Raw genomic sequence first — 6,000 nt, 5'->3', positions numbered from 1 at the left:
GTGTGAACCGAGCCTTAGTGTGTCCTGAGGACAGGAGCTGAGAACCACTGTTCTATAGGAATTAGTCCCATGCCAAAATCATGCAATACCAGTATGACAGAAGCACAAAAAAATGCCACATTTGAGAGATATAAGAACACATTACAACTAACTGTTAGCTGCACAAAACTGAAATAAAAGTTAGCCTTAAAAAGAAAAATTGAGTGAATAGTGAGAGAAATATGCAGGCTACCATTACTGTCCTCTGAAATGACTTGTGAAGCAATTCCATATAATATATAATTTTTTTGAATGAAAGTAAAGCTTTCCCTCAAAGCTGAATTCCAGGCAGATATAAAAACCATCACTATATGCAGTTAATACTATATTGATTAAAATAAATGGGTTGTAATTTTTTATCATTCTGTGCTGCTGTTGCAGTATAGGTCTAGGATCTTGTTATGCTGTTTGGCAGGGGCACCTTGATTACAAAAGTGTCTACAAAAAAACAAATGCATAAGTACAGTATACTGGATGTATTTCATCTGTGCACCAACTGATTGGCTCAAGTTCAGCTTTAAGCAAGAGTTTGAAATGACTTGATTGATTTCCGCTCTGCAGTGCTGGGAACGTGTCGTGGAAAGAAGTCACTTGCATGTCTAGAGAATCTGAACCTCATAAACCAAAGTATTTGTGCTATTTAAACCTGTTCCTCATAAATGGTCGGGTTTACAGAATACACATGGCTCAGAGCATTTGTCCACTGAATTGCCTATATACAGTATACACTGGCCATTTTGTCTTCCTGCCAAAAGTCTTTGTTTCCACATTCCAAAAGTGAGATTTCATTTGAATCCAAGGTTTTATCTTTTACACGTACATCACTTAGTAATCCTCTGTGTGAAAAATGACCACACACACATGCTACAAGGATGGGGAAACAATTAAAAGAGCTCAGAGAGTACTGTGTGAGTTCCCGTAAATTCTCTATGAACATAGACACATACAGAGAGTGCCAAGGAAAATGCAATGTACATAGGGGTGCTACCTGTTTGGGATTCACCCGGAAAGTCCAGGTTTTGAATCATGTGTCCAGGTTTCAGTCCCCCTGAAACCCGGACACATTATTCAGACAGGAATGTAGATTGGAACAGGGCCTGACAGAAGGGTGAGGGAGCACTATGCGCCCCACATTACTATTATGTTTGGAGTACCCAAAGGTGTCCCAGGTCTGTTATCCCATAGTGTACACAAAAAAAAAAAAATGTTGCTGTGCACCGCTAAAGTGTTCGGGTTTGGCTTGAAGAAAAAGTGGCAACCCTAAATGTACACAAAATGTTTAGTTTGCCTGTTGTGGGGTGCACCACTTGGAATATATACAGTACAGCCTTGTTCAAAGTAACAAAGAGAAATGCACAGTTAACTTTAGCAACCAATCAGAATTCACTTTTTAAGCTCTGTACAAAATAGATTCAAATTGGTTGATATGGGCATTGCTCTTTGTACTCTTTCTTTGCTCCTCGCACCTTTTTATTGAATTTTCATGATAATATTCCATACATATTTGGGTCTCCAGCAGGACATGACTTCTGTGTCTGACAACCAACAGCTGTGGATTTTGGATCGCTCACTGAGCTGGATGGGACTGACTGTAAATTATAATAGCAATGGGCAGGTAATGCTGCAGACCTGTCTATAGTCCTACATTAAGAATCACGTTCTGACAGAGCAAGTTCACCAATCTATATACTTACTATAGGTCGACGGATATATCGGCCCATATTTGGTGTTTTTTACTTAATCGGCATCGGCCGATTGTGCTGATAAAAAAGGCAGATTATAACTTCAGCCGGACTTGCAAATGACTTCTGTAATAGAAGTCAATACAAGTTGCCTGAAGTCTTCTGTGAAGGAACGACTTCTTTCCTCCTCTGAACAGCCTGCCAAATCTGATAAAAAGAACCTGAAGAGATACAATGTTTACACTTATGAATGAACTAAACTGTGTCAAAGTACCGCCCCCTTGCTCTCCCCCCCTTTGAATTTAACAGGGATGGAAACCTTACCGAGCCACAATTTCATTTAAAGTCCCGAGGGATGGAAGAACTGACCATACCAGGTCATGCCTTCATTTAAAGTCCCTAAAACCAGCTTCGCTATCAATACTAGAATCAGGGATGGAAGCACGTGGTAATGCTTAAACTTTCCAGCTTTTGTTATCCATCTTGCAACTAATTTTTTCTCCTGAATTGCCCTTGGAGATTTACCTTAATACTGTTTTATCCATAGTAACATTGTTATTAATTTATCGAATTGTAGTATCCCTCCTTTTTTACTCATAGTGTATCCGCTATTGTGTCTCGGTTCATTTATGGTGGTGGTGTGAGATTTGGTAGGGCTAGCTTGCCGTCTGGGTTTGTGTTATGTTCACCAAATGATGTTCTTGCTACCATGTGCTTCACTCAAAGTCCCACCCCCTTGCTTTCCCCCCCTTTAAACTGTGTAGAAGCTCTCATTTTAACCATTTAAAGACTAAATTTTTTCTGGCACTTGTTGCTTACAAGTAAAAATCCTGTATTTTCTGCTAGAAATTCACTTAGAACCCCCAAACATTATATATATATATATTTTTTTAGCAGAGACCATAGGGAATAAAATAGCGGTTGTTGCAATATTTTATGTCACACGGTATTTGCGCAGCGGTCTTTCCAACGCAATTTTTTTTTTAAAAATACACTAATGAATTAAAAAAAAAACCTAAGCAGTAAAGTTAGCCCATTTTTTTCGTCCAAAAGTTTTGATTACCTGTTTTTGTGTATTTGATATTTAAGATGTAGTTTTTTTTTTTTAAATCTAAATTATACATACAAGTGAACTGATTGGAGGTTTGTTTTGTTTAATAAATGTTTAAATGTAAAAAAAATTCTGTATCACTTATTACTTAAGGTTTCTTGCACACTGGAGCGGGCATGCGTTGACTGTAAAACGCTGCTAGTTTTAGCGCTATTCGGCTGCTAGCAGGGTGCTTATAACCCAGCTAGCGGCCGAGGAAGGGGTTAAATGCGCCCGTGAAGCACTGCTGCCGAAACGCTTTGCAGGCGCTTCAGCAGCGGTGCGCATTCATTTCAATGGGCAGGAGTGGTGGAGCAGCAGTATACACCGCTCCAAAGATGCTGCTTGTAGGACTTTTTTTTAACATCCTGCCAGCGCATCGCCTCAGTGTGAAAGCACTCGGGATATCACACTGAGACTGCAGGGGAGCCGTTTTGCAGGCACTTTACAGGCGCTACTTTTAACCCAAAAGCGCCTGAAAAACGCCCCATTGTGAAAGGGGTCTAACTGTTAGATTTTATGAGATGAGGGGAAAAAAAAAAAAAAATCAGCCTAATATATCGTCCCAAAAAAATCGTCATCATATATCGGCCATTGGCCACCGCGATTTCTAAATATCGGCATCGGCCAGAGAAAAACCCATATCGGTCGACCTCTAATACTACTGGGTGTATCACAGTTCCGGGACAGGGTCCTCTGGCACATGAGGCCAGGATCTCAAAGTGCATCCACCCTTCTGCTTTTTTATTTTTTCTACAAAAAAGGAAGGGAAAGGAGTTAAAAACAATTTGAGTTAACTAAAATCTTAACTACGCATTTTAGGGTTAAAAAAATTATTTTAGGTTCACTACATATTTCATTTGCTAAAAATGAACACAAATTTTGAATGCTTACATAAAAGAATTACAATTAGAAAAGACAAAAAAGAAATACTGATGGTAGAATGAAACAAAGGTGTTATTAAAGCGGACTTCCACCCAAAAATGGAACTTCCCCTTTTCGGTATCCTCCCCCCCTCCGGTGTCACATTTGGCACCTTTCAGGGGGGGAGGGGAGAGCAGATACCTGTATAATCCAGGTATCCACTTCCGGGCATAGATAGTTGCAATACCCGCGGATATCTATGCCATATCTGGCGCCTCCTCCATCCCCCCCGCTGTCTTCTGGGAGACGCACAGGTTCCAGAAGACAGCAGGCACCAGTGGGCTCGTGCAGCGCGACTCGCGCATGCGCAGTAGGGAACCAGGCTGTTGCTTAACTTCCTGATTCCCTTACCTGAAGATGGCGGCACCTCCACGTGAGAGCATAGGGACAGATTGATTTCAGGTGCCGAGATCGCGGGCGCCCTGGACAGGTAAGTGCCCTTAATTTAAAAGTCAGCAGCTGCAGTATTTGTAGCTGCTGACTTTAAAAAAAAAATTCTGCGGAACTCCGCTTTAACCAAGATTTACCCCCTTTTGTAACCAGATCATTTTTTGCAAACGGCACTACGTTACTTTAACTGTCAATTGCACAGTCATGCAACGCTGTACCCTAATGAAAATTGATGTCCTTTGTTTCTCACAAATAGAGCTTTCTTTTGGTGGTATTTGATCAACACTGCGCTATAAACAAAAAAGGACTGACAATTTTGAAGAAAAAAAAACATTAAGTTGTGATTTTTTTTTTCAGCCTGTAAACGCTCCTCCACAAATATGCCTGTAAAAGCCCAAATGTACATGGACACATAGGCTAACATAGAGTTGCTTCTACAGGCTGAAAGTAAAAATGCCAAATGCCTGCATAAGCAGAACTTTTGTAAGTCCAGTGTGCATAGAGGCCCAATTCATGAATGAAAGCCACAAACATCATTTTAATTTCTAAAGGAAAGCTGAGCAAGACCCAAGCTGTCAATAGTTAAATGCCGCTCTCGCTGTGTAAAGCTGGCCATACATGGATCGAAATTTGGGACTGGCTAAATTTTGATCCATGTATGGGCAGGCTGGTTGTACACAAGTCAATCTATGGATCGACTTGTGTACAACCAGCCTGTCTGGCTTTTCCTGAACAATTAGTGCCCCTGGCTATAGCCGGCAACACTGATCATTGAGTTCTGAAGGCGGGTTAGGATATGGATCAGTGGGAATGATTTCCCCAATTGAAAGAGAGTGCACATGTGCATTGAGACCCCATTCATTCCTATGGGTAGACTGTGCTCATGATGGCCACCAGTGGAGGAAAGATCCCTGGATTTAGAAGGAAAGTAAATGGTATTCTAGGTGTGAGATTTGATAAAATACACTATGTCATCAGCTAAACATAACCAATTGGTTTCCCAGAAGAGTTGAATCTGTTATAGCTGCAAATGGTGGGCCAACTCAATATTGAACCCTACGGACTAAGACTGGAATGTCATTAAAGTTCATGTGCATGTAAAGGCAGGCGTCCCAATACTTTTGTATATATAGTGTATATCTTCACTTGTCCTTTACAGTCCATGTATATGTATGGTGACTGGCGTTTTTCTGCACCAGATTAATGCCGCATACACATGATCGGAATTTTGGTCAGAAAAAGGTATGATGGCTTTTCCAACAGGATTCCGCTCAAGCTTGTCTTGCATACACACGGTCACACCAAATTCCGACTGTGCAGAATGCGGTGACGTTCAGCATGTATGACAGGACTAGAAAAAGGAAGTTCAATAGCCAGTGTGCCACCCTTTGGGCTCATTCTGCTAATCTCGTGTTAGTAGAAGTTTGGTGAGAGACGATTCGTACTTTTCAGCTTTCGTGCTTTTCAGTCCGTTACTGCTGTTCAGTTTGTGCTTGTGGGTTTGTATCTGGTTTTCAGTGTGTGTAGTCAGTTCGTATCTGTTTTTCAGTGCGTTCTTGTCCGCTCGTTTCTGATTTTCAGCTCGCTTTTCACAGGACTTGCTGTTCTTCAGTGTGTTCTGTTAGTTTGTTCTGACCAGCCGACCGTTTTGAAGCCATGTTGCTGGTATATGCTCATCGTAGAGTTCGTGGTATGCGAGGGCTTGGTGTTGGGGTTCTTGCTTTGACCCAAGCCTGGTCCATGAACAGGGTGGGGAGGAATTCATGGACCAAGAATTGGTTACTCCAGCGTGACCAATTCTCTCATATGCCTTTGCTGCATGAGATCCAGGAGAATAATCCTGATAACTTCAGGAATTTTCTCCGGTTGAGGGGC

The 6,000-nt window shown here is 41.4% G+C and overlaps 1 protein-coding gene across 1 annotated transcript in view; it reads left to right on the top strand.

The window, feature by feature from the left end:
* The first annotated feature begins 1,550 nt into the window (after window positions 1-1,550).
* The window catches only part of TNN (tenascin N), a 122,268-nt gene continuing 117,818 nt past the window's right edge, over window positions 1,551-6,000 (top strand). Inside the window, exon 1 of the mRNA XM_073593421.1 lies at window positions 1,551-1,654. The gene's annotated coding sequence lies outside the window, so the exon portion shown is untranslated. The remainder of the gene's footprint in view (window positions 1,655-6,000) is intronic.

Source organism: Aquarana catesbeiana, linkage group LG07, assembly GCF_042186555.1.
Source record: "Aquarana catesbeiana isolate 2022-GZ linkage group LG07, ASM4218655v1, whole genome shotgun sequence".
Lineage (NCBI taxonomy): Eukaryota > Metazoa > Chordata > Amphibia > Anura > Ranidae > Aquarana > Aquarana catesbeiana.
Note: the sequence above shows the minus strand (reverse complement) of the source record. Positions and strands in the feature narration are given on the sequence as shown.